The 16,398-nt window shown below is 42.8% G+C and overlaps 3 protein-coding genes across 5 annotated transcripts in view; 1 reads left to right on the top strand and 2 right to left on the bottom strand.

Moving 5' to 3' along the window:
• The window catches only part of LOC143902700 (uncharacterized), a 58,768-nt gene extending 55,454 nt beyond the window's left edge, over window positions 1-3,314 (bottom strand). Inside the window, exons 1-2 of the mRNA XM_077415816.1 lie at window positions 3,039-3,314; window positions 2,609-2,649 (exon numbers count right to left, since the gene is read on the bottom strand). The gene's annotated coding sequence lies outside the window, so the exon portion shown is untranslated. The remainder of the gene's footprint in view (window positions 1-2,608; window positions 2,650-3,038) is intronic.
• Window positions 1-16,398, top strand: part of LOC143902705 (uncharacterized) — a 31,848-nt gene that overhangs the window by 6,894 nt on the left and 8,556 nt on the right. Inside the window, exon 1 of one of the 3 annotated variants that reach the window (XM_077415834.1) lies at window positions 3,393-3,519. The exons of 1 other annotated variant lie outside the window; for it this stretch is intronic. The gene's annotated coding sequence lies outside the window, so the exon portion shown is untranslated. Of the gene's footprint in view, window positions 1-3,392; window positions 3,520-11,168; window positions 12,552-16,398 lie in introns of those variants that run through there. One more of the 3 variants, XM_077415835.1, reaches the window with a different exon arrangement.
• Window positions 1-16,398, bottom strand: part of Rpl9 (ribosomal protein L9) — a 111,155-nt gene that overhangs the window by 88,295 nt on the left and 6,462 nt on the right. The gene's annotated exons all lie outside the window — the stretch shown is intronic.

Below are 16,398 nucleotides of genomic sequence, written 5' to 3'. Positions count from 1 at the left end.
TATAAAGAAATCTAACATAAATTCCTGAAATTTATACTTTGTCTACAATTCGCTCGCCGAATTGTGCAGAAACTTTCGCTTTTTAATTGCAATTTTATTATTTTAATTAGTCATATCGGAACTAAAAACTAGGAATACTTGGGGACTTGGGGACAATCGCGGGCCGTGACACGATGATGAGATTAGCGGATTCTGTGTCACTAAATAATCGCGCCGCCATATACGAAACGGACAGTGATATGACACACAAAACGTGAAAATAAGGATGAATTGCGACGTTCTGTCGTTCCGCGCGTGGTCGAAAGGTTTCACCAAGTATATACGAGGTGCTTTTTCTCGGATGAAAAAAATCATTCGGCGACTCGACAAAATTTCCAAATATGCGCGCGCGTGATGATTGAAAGTAAGTGTGCCGTATAGCGACGAGGAGGGTACAAAAAATTGATGCGCGCTTCCCCATGCACCGGCGTTTTCACTGGAATTCACGTTTATCAATGCATTCCAATTGCACGATGCTCGCGAGTTATTAACGCACTAACGAATCGTCGCATCGCGCGTCCTCATCTCTCCCCCGGTACTTTCACTACCTCCATAATCACCGAGCATGCGTATAAGGCTGAAGGAAGTTGCATATTAACGTTACTTACGTCTAAGAAACGGGAGTTAACAAGCATGTGTATCATCGATATACATATCCTTTCCATTGCTTCATATCCGACATCGTGTCGGGTACATCCTTCTATTAGACTATAATCGCGTTATATAAATACACAACTTGAATTTCTTATTTAATTTATACGTGAGAAATTCTTTTATCAAGTTGAATGGCTAATTGACATAAGAGGATTGAAATTTCATTATATGTTTAACATTTTACATGAGCAAGGAAAATTTACGAATGTTGCTTTGCCATTCAAATATAAAAAAAATTGTAGTATTTCTAAGTATCTCTATTAAAAATCCATTTTTGTAAATCTTGTAAACGTACTAAAATTTTACTGATTTTCTGATTTTTTAAATGTACCCTTCAGGAACATTTAAAACAGGAACAGAGAACAAATAAAATTGCAATTAATCTTAATTAATTCTTATGAAGAGACACTTCCAGAATAATTAATACAATTTATATATGTATAATTTCGCTTATAATTTCTTGAGAATTAATGATTATGGGATTAAGTATGTACAACTAATGTACTTTGATCCGAAGCCCGCGAACTGTTAATCCGCAGTCGATTAATATAAAGCGATATAAAGCAACGTATAAGACGCGCGTGGTGCATATAAGAACATACGCCGGCAGAGTGTCCATTCAGCGTCGATAACGACGACTATTATGTCTGTGTACTTTCTCCAAATTAGCGGCGCCGCGCCACGCTCGCATTAGATAGGGTTGCGTCCGTGTGTGTGATTTTCCTTTTACTTTCAAAACTATTGCAGGATGCGAAAGAAATCGAAAGTTGGACGCACGAAACGCGTGGTCGTGTGTCTCTTAAAAGAACAGTCCCTGTACGCCTAGAGTCGCCTAAGAGCGCCTAGGACTCCAGGATTATGTGGGGGACCGCGTGTTTATAAGTCATTTACCTTTCAAGTCAATTCATCAATAAACACAGATGGACGGGCTACGAAACAATTCGGAGTAAAATTAACACATTACAAAGTCTGCATGATTATACGGTCAACGGCCGTTTACGCATCGGTTCACTACGTAAAGGAGTTGGAATATGCTACACAATTGTGAAATATATTTCTCTTTTATTTATTTCTCTTTTATTTTTATAGCTCTTTCAGCTAGTAACTTATGGATTAAAACAAAATCTCTGATTGTTTTCTTTCACGTTGTATAATATTTAATCCTGGAAGAAGAGAGACGCGTAGGGCAGCCAAATGTGTAGATCTAAATTAAAATTTTATTTAGGATTTATTCGGCAACTGGAAAAAAGAGAAAATGAAAAAAACACTGACATATTAATAATATTTTCGTACCGCAATAAACATAAACATCCTTTTCTGATCTCTATTGTCTGTGAAATTAAAGAACATCATGAAGAATTAGAATAAAAGATTTATATTTATTCTAAAACTATCATTATTTCAATTTCTTTACGTTTATCTTTTATGTTTTCCTATATTATAAGCCATACAAATTTAATAAGTTACAATACCAGTACTTAATAAAAAACTGCCCAGATAACATTATTGATATTTTATATTTTCATGTTTTGATATTTTCTGAAATTGTTGCAGATACATAAAGCGCTTGCCAAAAAGCGTATTGGCGTAAGATCTGCTATCGTCGTTTTTTACACGCGTTTGCATATTTATTTTGTAAATTTCAGCCGACTGAAACATACCAACGACACACCAAAATATATCAATAAACGGTGCCAGTAGAGTAATATACCTACCAAGTTTTATTTTGTGTACCTTATAAGTGTATATTTGTCGTTATATACACAAGAAATCGATGGCTGCACGTATTTTCCAGGATTAAATATCGACATTAATTTAGCGTAGCCCATCCATTTTAAAAAGCAATGGATCTATATCAATAATGTTGTTTTCACGGAGATCCATTACTTCAGATCAAAAATAATTTGTCACTCACCGACACACGACGCGCAGCAGCGGAGAGCTTTTAACGTCGATCTGTAAAACACAATAAAATCCACAATTATAACAGCGTTCACGATAATTGATGTTTCAAAAAAAATACAAAAAAAAATACTACACATGCATTGAGTTCTTGTTTGTCTTTCTTATAAACAGAGATTATTAACGAAATAATTATATAAAAATCTCTATCTCCCGAGTGTAGACTTTTATAAAATTCCACGAATAAAAGTCTTCTCAAATTCTCGTATAAACAAACAATTCAAATAAACCGGGAATAAACTAAATTTTACGAGGGAAAAAAACATTTAATAATATTTAATTAATTTATTATCACTCTTATATATATATTGCAGTTATTACTACTTATTGTATTATTTAATTCTAACATTTAATTTTTTTTATTAATATAACGTACTACTTACCCCGTGGTTGCTCCGCCGTTGCCCGATGCCTCCCCAGGCCTCCTCTCCACCTCTCTCGTTTCCTCGTCACTGCTCTTTTACGACGCGCACTCACTCATTCACTCGCGAAAACACGACTAATTACGGTCGCGGTAATCATCTCGGTACGACGATCGCGCGCGGCACCTTGAGTACATACGGCACTCCCGATGTCGACCGTGCACGACGCGCACTTTATCGCGTTACGACGACGGGAAGTTAACGAGGATTGAGGAACGACAATCACACACATCGGTATACCGAAAGCTGCGATCCGCGTTAACCACGAAGTTGGGCGAGGTCAGTGCGGCAGATGAGTCCCGAAGAACGACGCGAGAGATCGCCAACTTCACGCGACACTTGCCGCGACGCGACGCCGCCACCGACGTCGCTATCGAACGACCAAACGACGCACGATCGCGTTTCAGGAGCGAGGGGCGAGGCTCCGCGTTCCGACACATATGTGAGTAGTATATACAATAAGACTTGTGATCCGAAATCGAGAACGTCGGCTCGCGACATATCTGCGAAAACGCGACTTACGCGATCGACAGGGCCATTGCTCGCGCTCGCGCTCGACGGGATTTCAAAGTCGTGTCATCGATAAGTATACGAGCCTCGAGCTTTCGCCACGCGGTCGTACGTCAATATGCGAGATCGATGCGAGGCTTGCTGCAATTAACACTTACTAATTAAACGCATCGCAACTCGGAGTCGATCCGCTCCGTGGCTCCGTACCGGCGACGCGGACGTCTCGTCAGTGATTGAGTGCGTGTGTGTGTGTGTGATCGGCCGATCGCCGAGTTCGGGGGAACGAAGGGGCAGTGCCTACGTCACGCTGACACCACGCGAGTCAAATTAAACGCATTGGCTCGTCCGAAAATATGCGATTGAAATTCCGTTTGCGCGATACACCCGCATATTAATTTTTGCGCAAAATATAGGAAATATATTAAACAGCCAAAACCCCGTGATTTTCCGTTCTTCAAATCACTTCGATTTCAGCGAAAATAAATGTTAATTTGATCACCTCCAAAGGCGCGCGCGCGCGCGCGCCGTACGTCCTACGCTTTGAATTGAAAAATGGGTAAATTTTATTGCCAAAATCGACGGAAAGATCTCAAGAGGAGCAAGCGTCGTTAAATATCGCGATCGAGCGATAATTCGTAATTCCCGTCATCGCGTCTGTCGCCTCGATTACCATTCGTAACGACTAAATCCTGGGAAAATAAACTATCTCGATAAACAACCGCCCGTCGGCGTCGCTCCGATACGCTCGCGAGGCATTAATCGCGGGAGTTAATTAACCGCGCGCTCCTGTATAATCGCCGAGTGTCCGCGGAGAATTATCGTGTTTCCTCCCGACACTTGTCGCGATCGTGTTGCGAGAGGTAATGTTACGGATACACGGGGCGGATCCGGGCTCGCGTCGCTGGCGTGCTTCGCTCGAGTGTAAAGTAAGTTCGCCGCGGCGCGGCGTGCGAATGACAGCAGGGTATTACCACGCGTATAACACAACTGCGCGCCGAGGCGTCGTAACGCGGCCAGAAATAATTATAATTAGTCGAATCGACGTCGATTTGGTATCAATACGCACGGTCGCTGTCGAGTTTTGCTCGATATCTTTGTAATCTTCAACCTCGTCGTAGTTCTTTTTATGTTTTATGACTGTTCAATTGTGAATATTTCTACAAGATTTCTATTGTCTTTCGGGCGGTTCGTATCAGATCGAAAAGTATATATACTGTGCATTTGATGTAGAATTGGGGGAAAAGGGGCCAAAAGACAATAGAAATCTAACAGAAATATACACGATTGCTTAATTAACGTACAATTAATAATTTTTATTGATTAATTTTTCATCATTCTACATATCTTATAATTATATCTATGCGGTTTTATATTCTGCAGTACGTTTTTATAAAAGATTTATTGTAGAATATTTTACACTCGTTATTTCATATACGTATTACAATTATTGTTACAATTAAATTAATTATTTTTTATTTATCACGTTTCCTTAAAACATACCATTACGAGGTATATTAATTGTATACTGGTACGATTTGACAACTCAAGCTTATTTGTTTATCACTTTAATATTACATAAATATGTACGCAAGATTAATTTGTATCAATATCTTGTTTTAGTGAACGTTATCAGATTATCAAAGGATAAAGCGTCTCGTTTGAGATTCTCCGCGGATAATACGGATCACGCTCTTCCATCCTACCGCGACGACGCGACGATCGAAATATATTTTCGAGCAAGGCCTCAAGGCTTCCAACTTACATTGAATTTTCTACGGAATTATACTACAATATTTTCGGATACTTTTGCCACGAAAGCGAAATACATATTTTATGCCGCGCTATAAAAGACAGCCGCGCGCGAACTGCGAAGTGCGGACCCGTGTTATCCGCTTCGGGGCCGCCGCGCCGCGGTGTATTTACAGCCGCCCAAAACCTCCAAGTCTCTTTTCTCGAAGCCTGGCCCCGATGTGACGTAGATCCTTGCTCGTCCGCAGAGCAATAACTGCATCTCCCCGTAACGCGCGTTGGTGCGACCGGTGCGGTGCGGCGGTTCTTGAAACGCGTGAAATACTGACTCGGCGTGGTAAAAGACGCGGACCCGTAATTGCCGACACGGTCGAGCGTTTATATCGCCTTGCATACCGCCGGCTCTTCGTGGACTTTCGTTGAGGATTAGTAAGAGTAAAACGTAATGCTCGGAGACATCGATTAACGGTAACGGTAAACGACTTACCGCGCTCGTATTCCTGGCGCATAGCGGGCACAGTTTCCGAGCCAGCTGCCTGCCACCAAGGCTTACTAGAACCAGCGCGCGCGCGCGGCTTAACTAATACGAGCCAATATCGACTTTCGCAGTTGAGCGTCGAAAGCGCTTAATTAATTATTCCGATTAAATGCCACGATTAATTAAAATCGAACACGGAAGGAATCGCGCCTGTGCGCCTAGGCCCTAGAGCAAGGTGGCGGAGAGTGACGCAACTCGAGTTGCCCAGTTGTAATAGCAGGGCGATACGTGCTTTTGAGCCTTAAAGCCACCGTTACGATCGCTCATCGCTTTGTCTCCACGTCTCCACAATTTTCTTAATCTTCTTATCGAGCTATTAAGCTTATAATATGTCGATATTATGCACAGTTTATTTATTAAGATAGAAAATTCCTGTCGTTACGTAAATACACTCATATACGTTATAACTATTTTAATCGATGCTCGTTTAAGTTCATCGACATTCACAAATGTACGCACATATATATGTATTCTGCTTGCTGAGATTATTATTACAATTATCCGCGATTGACGGGAGATACATCTTCCGGCGCACCGAAAGAAATATATCGATGCACTTGGATTTGCAAGAAAGATCTTGATATATTTTGCGTTTCACTCGGGGTAACGCGTGTATCGTAATGGTATATAGGTGTGTGTATATGTACTAATAGTGACAGCCCATTCCATAATTAAAGTTTATCGCCAACTGTAATTCGATAGAGATGTGGATAAGGCGCAACGTGTCACGTCCGCGTCGCGCATCGCGGTATTAACAGTATATTAACCCTTTGCCCTCCGAGTGCCAATTGGGTTGGGTTTAAGGATTTAAGCGTTCCACTCGAAATGTCAAAAAAAAATGGGTTGGCAATATTATATATATAAACACATTGCACAGAGATTATAGAGCAAATAATTGTGGACGGAAAGATTATACAATTTAATTATTCACATTTATAATAACTTACCTCTAATAATGACGAGAACCATTGTATGTATCGATAGACAAAGATTTTATATCGAGCCGTAAACAGTTATTTATAGAAGGCCACATAATTATAAATATAAAGATTTAGGCATTTTTTTGATCAATCTAATAAAGAAATTTGGAGTGGATTTTACTTCAAAATCTTAAAGTTTACATTTAACAATGTTATAATTTGTAATATACACGGTTGAATGCTGTCAGCATAAATTGAGTTGGCGATCAAACTGTTCAGACATGGGTCGAGGTTAAAAAATTAAGTCCTCCATTATATTACAAATAGTATGTCATTCTCGATCCTCGCCTACTCCCGCAGGCCACATAAATTCTCGTACCACCTAAACGTTACACGCCCATAATTATCCTACTTTTTTTACGACAACCGTCAAATCGATTAAATGAATATTAAATGAATATAACTATATTTCACACATTTCAGTCAAATTCGTCAAACTTTATTCACCCGAGCCTTCACTCGAGGCTGCTTTTTTTCTCTCTCGAATCTCTCACACTTTCAGATATATCGGGATACACATCGGGCACGTTTTCTTGGATAACATTGAAAAGAAAACCGACGATATTTCTGAGAAGTATAGCGTCGCAAAATGTCTCATTGCTTGTTAACCACGACGCCAATACTCCCCTCGCCGGACCATGTAAAAGATTAATGGAAAAACGATTTCGACCGGTTCCCATTATGTGTATATCACTTTGAATCGATTAGACGGCACACCCTTGAAAAAATTCGTGCCGTATAAGTAGCGAGGGCAACGAGGCTATCGAATGCGCTGAGAGTGCTCCGCACCCTGCCCACATAATAATAAGAATAAGATTTCATTCACGATAGCGCCCAGCTTTCGCTACCAGGACCGTAATCACACTTGGACACATTGATGCATGGACCGGTCCCCCTTCCATGCCCGGCATTAATGACGGGTTTACGTTGACGAGGCCGCCTTTGCCCGCTCATTGAAATTTCGATCGATTACCTTACCCACCCTTCGCAGCTCTCCCGCTAGTCGCCACTATAAAAACGTGCTGCGTGCGTGTACGTCAAGAATTTCCGGGAAGATCACGGTCGCAACCGAGAGAATTTCGATACGTCGCAGTTATTCTATTTTAATTCACCGATCTGCCAATAATTGTTTTAAAAAATATTATTGTTTCGATCACGTCGGTGAGCGTAAACATGCGTTGGAATTGCGTACGTGAATGCGAAATTTTTTCCAACGTTTATTCGTAAAAGCATACAGATCTGTATTAATACCACATGAGATTAGAATGCTCTCCGCGCCCCGAAGAGAATATGATGTTTCCTTTAGCGGTCATCTCCGCGTGATTACTGTAGTTATACGTAATACGTATGATTGAATACATTCGAAAAGGGTTCAGTCACTCATCACGAGCTGTACGGTACTCGTAAGGTAGGAGCAAGAGGATGGGGAAATGAACTAAAAGTACATTGGCCGTGTCATTAGAGAGTGTTGGGTTCGCGTCGGTCGATAGAAGAGGGATTAATCATCTTATCGCTCCGTCCTGCTCGCATCTTTCCCCCGGAATCGTTCTCCGATTCTCTCAATCGCGACGTATGCATTTGGCATTGATGACTGGCATCGAGACTAAGACGTACGTTTCTCTAGGGCATAGCGGCAGTTCGCTACAGTCATTTAGGCCCCATTGAGCTGCGGATCGATTCACTACGGAAATTACTCCACGCTTAATAACGCCATCATTAACCAATATCTCATGCTTACATATTTTTCTTGGCCATGATCAATCAAAATTTTATTACAGTTTATCTTTCGTTTCACCAAAGAAGTAGCAAAAACTATATATATATATATATATATATATATATATATATATATATATAGAATAATATAAAATATAATGACAAATTTAATTCTGCTTCGTTACCAAACGCAATTACTGGAATTACAATTTGTACTAGGTCGGAACTTCTCTCTTAGAACAATTTATTAGCTTTTCTTCTATATTAAAGAAATGAGATATAAATTTTTCGGTGCAGAATCGGTCGTGCGCGCGTGAAAATATTTATTCCTGTCAAGAAATGATTTGGCGTGAGTATCAACGTTTCTTGCCGTGCCGAAAGAAAATGTGAGTACCGCGGTCACTTGTTCCACTCCTCTTCCTCCTTATTCCGGCTCGTCTGCGCTTAATGCGGATAGAAGTGAGGAAACCGCGTGTAAACTGGCCTTTACCTGAATGGGACACGGCTATTGCACCGCGCCACGGCGCGCCGTGCGTCCGAGAGAGTTACCGCTAATCTGTACTTACGCTCGACTGGTGTTGTCTCTCTGTGCTTACACGAGCGGATCAGCCTACAAACGGGTATCGGCCGACCAAAAATTCAAACAATTACGATTGGCTCATTAACCGACCGCAAGCACGTTTTCTCTACCTGCCAACATCTCGTCGTTTTGTACGCTTCATATAATTTCGTTCATTACAATTAAAAAAAAAAAAAAAAAGATTAATTTACGAGATTAGAGGTTTATCTCGTTCGTTGGAGGTTTTTGAATATATATAGGGAAGAAGCTCATATATCGCGTTTGTACGAAAGCACGTTGCGAAACATGTTACAAAAAAGGAGCACGAGGGAGTTAAACTTGTTTAACACGTTCACACATGCCACAGCGGGCATCGGTGACCTGAACTTTCCGTTTGTGCCATGCGAGACACCGTTGGTGACCGCACAACCAGGACCTAACTAAAATAGCGACTCTCGCGGCCTGTAAATTTTAATCGTAGTACACCACGTGTGAAACCACGTTCGATAGAACACAATGCAAAAAATTGTATTGCTTGAAACAACTGAGAAATTTTACTCTAAAGGTTAAGATGAATATAGCGTTTGGCGGGAAAGGTGATAAACTCGAATTATGCTAATTACATTTAGAGACAAACTAAACGTTGACCCTTCAGATATAATATACGCGGCGATATTGTTCCGATAAAACGACAGTTCCTATCTCGCACTAGTTGAAGGAATTTCCGTTGGTATGCCTACGCCACGACGCCGGTAATCGACGTGGTAATCGAGGGTACTGAACGTTGCCCGAAGATTAACAGCTACTGAAAGTTTTCACAATTCTCCTTTTTGACGGAAGCTCAACCTCAATGCCGTCCGATTCTCCTTTTTGGTAATGTTACGTATAGCAATATGGATCGATCATCTCGAATCCGAAATTGCTCCGACCTGCTTAAATGCATTTCAATTCGTTCAAATGAATAATGAATACTGTTAATATTCGATCGGTCGTGATTAACGATCTTCTCTGCAATTTAAACTTCCACGTACCGTATAACGATTCACGAAAATAATTGTTTGCACATTATATATTCGTAATAACAGCTGTTCGCGCCAATCGCACCGAGGAACCGAAGTGTAAGTACAGGCCGTCTCGTCGAGATAAATCCTTTAGGTGCATAGATGCAATTGATAAAATTGCCGGGCAATTTTCGAATCCCATTCTACGGGAGTCTTATTGCTCTCTTTCTCTCTCTCTCTTTCTCTCTCTCTCTCTCTCCCTCCCCCTCTTTCCTCCCGGCTTGGATAACGCTACCGGCGTACGTGACCGCGCACGTACAATAATACGTCCGAAGCGACAGATTAACGACGAATTATCGTACAATCTTCATTGACGGTCACGCGTGTAATCGCCCTTACTTGCTTTCTCAATTTCTTCTTCATCATTCCGTTTCCTATCCTCGTCCGGACCGTTCGTCGCGTCTCGTGCCGCATTCTCGTTTCTCGCCACGCCACAGCTTAGGTTTCTACGGTCCCCGTACGGGACGAAGAGAAACGGTGTCTCGTACGTCCGCGTTTCCGAAATCGGCCCGTATTTTCCAACATCGCGACCCGACGACGTTCCACGCGCGCTTACGGCACGTGTAGCCTCCTACCAAGAGGCCCTTGAATCGTTGAGATTAATTAATGTATAAAAAAGTACACAGATATATATATAAATATATTAACAACGAATTTTCGTACAATTTTTATCGACAGTCACACGTGTAATCGCCCTTATTCGATTTCTCAATCTTGTTTCCAATATACAATATACTGATTGCGAAAATAATATCTTATTGGCGTTCCTCGTTATTACATTTCCTAACTTTTATTTTTTATATTATTAGATAGCGGAAGAAACGGTACAACAGCGTAGCGACACATTATCTCCTCGAAGAGAACAGTCGCGAAAAGTCAACGTGTCACGCGACATGCCGTTCTTAGCTATCTTAGCTATGGTACATGGTGTATCGAGCCGTAGGCCGTAGCTATTATAATAGCGAAAACAATCCCTCTCTTTCCCCTCAACGGTGGCATAACGGTAGCAAAGCGGAAGCTGAAAGTAACGTAGAAGCTCTTACTATCCTTCCTCCTTCCAAGTGTCGGGTTTTGGAACATTTCGCGATATCGGACGTCTCCAAATCTGTGCTTTTCCACCAGCCTCTCATTATCGTTCGAATCCAATCGTCCCTGCGTTTTCACGCGCGTTTGCGGTCGATTTTCACCGGTAACCTTGAGTACGAAGACGGTGTCGCCCCAAAGACGATATCGCCGTGAGAGATACGCACGCTGGAAGAAGGTCGAGTGACGGTGGCGATAATAGTTAGCGGTGGACGGCACGGCGGGAAGAAGAGACGGCGAACACAGCGAGGAGGGAAAGAAAAACAGGAGTAGAGAGAAAGAACGAGAGGGAGAGACCGGTGATGGCTGCGATGATGACGGTCAGTGGTTGTGTATACCGGTTAAGCCGTTCAGTACTAGCCCGGCGTCCGTCACGAGTAAACCTCGCGACCGTTCGGTTTCGACGGTGCCCGCTATTCTATTCTAGTATCGCGCGCACGATCAAATTTCCCGTCCTTGTTATTCGCTCGTACTCGTCGATCCGTTGTCACACACGCACGTGTCTCACTTCCCGCCCGATCAAACCTGAATTTTTAAACAGACCACCGCGATTCAACGTCACTTGAAGAACCGAAAATGAAACTGTTTACTTATTTCCTTATTTATTAAATTAACAAGTGCGCCGAGAGTAATTTGAAGAAACGTCAGCTGTGAGATAATGCACGTAAGCGGAATCAAATAGCGAACAATGGTTTCTTGACGAAGCAACGGATGTCCACGTCGGGATATCGGAGTTAGAGGAGTACAGTGTTACCGCAGAATCTGGTTTTTTTTTTGTTTTTTTTTTTCCCCGATTGAATCGTGCGTTTCCAATCTAACACGATGCGGTCAGGCGATCGATGACGGTTCGTTGCGATGCAACGCTGATGACCGAGCATCTCGAGGTCCACTTAACCGACCTATCCGACCCAAGAGTCGAATCCCATTCCCGAGACGTCGTCGGACCATCGCTTGAACCTGCACGCGATTTCATCTTTGATGACCATTAAATTTTTTAAGTGCTCGGTTCTATGCCAGGATGACGAGCTGAGTCGGCCCCGGTCCTCGCGCGCCGCCGAAGAATTCGTCCACGCCGATCCACGTCGTGAATCACGGTGAATCACGATGGTGGTTTCCCCGTGCGACCATGCCGTCGGAAACTCGCGTGGTTGTCGTTGTGCGGGGTACGAGATGAGTCACGAAGATACGTTGATTCGAAGTGAGCGCGGATGAAGTGATTACGAGAGGACTCGTGGACTTCCAAATCCAGCGGACCAGTCCGGTCCGAGAGCGATCCAGGTATCGCTGCGGTTTAAAAAATTTAGTTCGACACGAATTACGATTAACAGACAAGCATTTTTGATTAGATTAAATAATTATTTTCATTAAACTAATTACTTATATATGTACGTATTTATATAATTGTTTATAATTGTTCTCCACTAAACTATAACAGGGTGAAATAATTAGCTTAATACTAATGACACGTTTCATAAATGGGACGATCGTGTTGCTACCTTGAAAATAGCTATAACGATTGTTACAATTAATTTGATATCACAAAGTTACACATACCGCTAATAAATTATATAGCGAACCATTAAATACGGCATTTAATTGCAGTAACATTAAACGATTTTTGGTGTTATTTCGTACTATTTTCTACAAAATTGATCGAAACTCGCGGCATTATCCCGCGGTGTCCATATATCGAGTCTGCCGCGGAAAGTCGTATTACGGGCAGCCGCGGTCGAGAGGCGTTAAAGCGTAAACGGTTGCTGTGATCTCTATGTGCAGCTGCTATGATCTATCTAGTGGTCGTTCAAATACCGTCACGATGTCGAACGTGACTTCGGATGGGACGGTAGCCGAGATATTCTCGGCTGTATCTCCACGCGAGACCGCGCGTTACAGGTATATACGTCGTCCGTATAGTGTCGATGGCGCGCGATTTCCAGTTATCCATTACCGTTGTCACACTTCCGGAATACTTGCTCCGCGCGTCCGTCATTCGTTGCCTGAGTTACGATCGTCGCGACGACAGCGAGTTTCACCTCTTAGCGCGCAAACAGAGCTTGTTTACAGATATGCCTTCCGCATTGCTTACCGAAAGTCTCTTCATCTCCAAAGGCTTTAATGAGGCGGCCGCCTAAGATCAAGCGGATTTACTTGGTTCACTTTAAATATATTCGAACATATCCAAAGTGGATCATTCACGAATCAATTCGATCTATCTCTCCGACTCAATCATCTCACACCGAGGCTTCCGGAGCGATCGGTATCGGTCGATATCGATCCCGCAAGATTCTACCTCATTTTCGCGTATAAAGTCGGATCGAATCCAACCGTGGTGCGGTGCGGTGCGGTGCGGATCGGCACGACCGTTCGTCTCCTCCTCGTGCGCTTTTATCAAACTGGCGGCGCTCCCCATTCCACGTTCCTCGCTCGGCTTCCTCCGTGCAACGGGACGCCTAGACCTTGGATTATGGAAGCGCATCCTGCCGGACTGCGTCCCACCCACGTCCCACGTGGCGCATCGCCGACAGGACGACACGCGACACCTCATTCCGCTTCTAGCGTTAACGCGTGTCGCGATGTCGCACCTAGGTACTTGTTTGTACATCGCGTACATCGTTAGGCAAAACATTCGGTTGATGATCGGGCGTTCGACTCGACCGCCGCGCCGGTTTGTCGGCCACGCCGCTCGAGTCTCAAGTCTGTTGCCCTAACGTGTGGAGCAAGAGAGACGCGCACGTACGTTTCTCGTCGTTCCGATTTGCTCTAATTCGCGCACCATCGTCGCTCCTCGACACATCGGTACGCCGATGCGTTACGACGCCGAACGCCGATCACCGGGCGACGTGCGCGCATTGCAGATCGATGGTTGCTCAAGGCGCGGGTAATCGATGCAGATAATTGATGCCCCGCGCGAAAAGCTCGAGAGCCGTCTCGAAACTTGTAAAATCTTTCCCATAGCAACACCGGAACAAGGACCGAATTATCCTTACGGCCGCGGAGCCGCAAAGCAAGCGCGCGCACCGCGTTATGTTACTCCCCCTAATCATCGTCCATTTCCTGCGAGAACTGTTACGCCCGCTCATTAAACTTGCCATCGCCGCTCAAACGTACGAGGAAAGACGTAAATTAAATTACACGAGGATTAAAGCACCGTGTGGAGAACCCAATTCACGCGTGGAGGGCGTACGCGCCGCGCCGTTGAGAAGCCGGCGAGATATGTTTTCCTGAATCAGCGCTAGCCGCGGCGCTCGTTGCCGCGATTTTATTTTGTCGCGTTGATGATCATTCACCCGCGACCATTGAAATAAAACAGCTGCGATACGTATATATCGCACCACTGGCACAGAAGGCTGCCTTGATATCAAGAGCGAACAGATACCGTTTCAAGAGAAAATCGTACGAGATTCTTATAAATTCGGAACAAAGAGAGAAACGAGTTTCTAAGAAATTAGTATAACGTGATTATCTGATATAATACGTATCTGATACGTAAACTATATACCCATTGGTTGTATAAATTTTATGAAATTTTTATTTTATAATTAAAGGAGTGTGAAAGTAAAAGATTTTGAATTACCAGTTCTTATATATTTTTTTAATTGTCATAAAATATAAAAGCATTAAACAAAATCGGCAATTTCCATTAGGTTTTCTAGTCGCATTTTAATATTACACTACAAGAAGGTTGGTTTCCGTAATCGTTTTTATTGAAGCAAGTCAACGTTAATGGCGAATTAATTGCAGCGGTCAAAGTGATGCGAACAATTCAATCGTAATTGCAAAATCGATCTGTTTAATTCTCCAGTCTCTTCTTCCAGCGCTATGAAGCGTTCTGTTTAGACATGTTTCTAACGCAATACATCCGGCCAAACGGAACGCGAATAGGTCGCGCGAACTTGTTACGAACGTGAGAATCTTGAAATGCATTTGCTGTCGGATGAGAACGATTAAGCAGAAATGAGAGAAGACGAGTAACTACGATGACCGCTAGTCGTTACGGAATATTTCTTTGGTAGGTGACGTGCGTTGGGAACGCGGCTATCGCCGCGGAATGCTTTTCTCAAGGAACACGTAGACGCCAAATAATCCTAAACAATAAACACGTTCTTGTCTTTTACCGCGAGACAGGGTTCGTGTCGTTTTTACTGCATTCGGCCTCGTTCATCATATGTACCATTACGTTGCAATTTATTGATATGGAACTTGCTCCCGCATATCTATCGATTATTATTTAATGGATGTTAACTTGCACTTATCGATCATTGCTTTTGCTGTATTTGTAACGTGGCTGCATCGTGCCATATCGCTGCTAGCTGCTGGTCACTGTAATTTGTGCGTTATCAATTTGCGACGATTATAGTGAGTCCTATAATGCAATATTAAAAGTGCGGTATGTAAAAAAAAAAATCCAATCAAGATCATCCGTTTCGCGATATACATCGATGTGCATAAGGGCCATAAAGAGCATAAAGAGTTACGTTAGACTTATAGGGTATAATACGGCGTCTCTTTCAAATAGTCAAGTACACATATCACGCGTCGCATGGCACGTGCCTGATGGGAACTGGGAAGTCAGCGGAGGAGAGATCCTGGGGCATTACGAAACCCCGTCACGACCGTGAATGCTAATGGACCCGCACTTGACTGATTCGCCTTTAAATCCGACGTTAGTAAATATATGACTTGTGTATAAAAATCGAGCGATCGAGAATGTTGGACTTGCTCTCTCGTCTCACATTTCTATAAATATTTTAATTAAACAACGTAGATACGGCTATGTAAATCACGCGTGATTTATTCCTATTCATATTCGCGTTTCATTAACGGCATTACATTGACGGTAGAGTGAGAAACATGCTTTACGAGCGGCATAATTTTATAGCCCCGACGCGACGTACATACGTATATTTCGAACAACATTATTCAAATGTCTTTATCCAGACTCAAAAATGCCTCGCAAATCAGAGACTTGATTATTATAAATATTAATTCACGAATCACACACGTTCACGCGAGCTCTCAGGTGAACGCTTATTGCAGCTAATGGGTACATCCGCTATCGACAGTTCCGAGACAGTTCTCCTATCTGGCGGTCATGAAAAGATCGATAAACGCGATTTGAAATCCG

This window comes from Temnothorax americanus, unplaced genomic scaffold, assembly GCF_048541705.1.
Source record: "Temnothorax americanus isolate GAGA-0224 unplaced genomic scaffold, ASM4854170v1 Scaffold4, whole genome shotgun sequence".
NCBI lineage: Eukaryota > Metazoa > Arthropoda > Insecta > Hymenoptera > Formicidae > Temnothorax > Temnothorax americanus.
The sequence above is the reverse complement of the archived record's forward strand: the minus strand, read 5'-3'. Positions and strand labels throughout refer to the sequence as shown.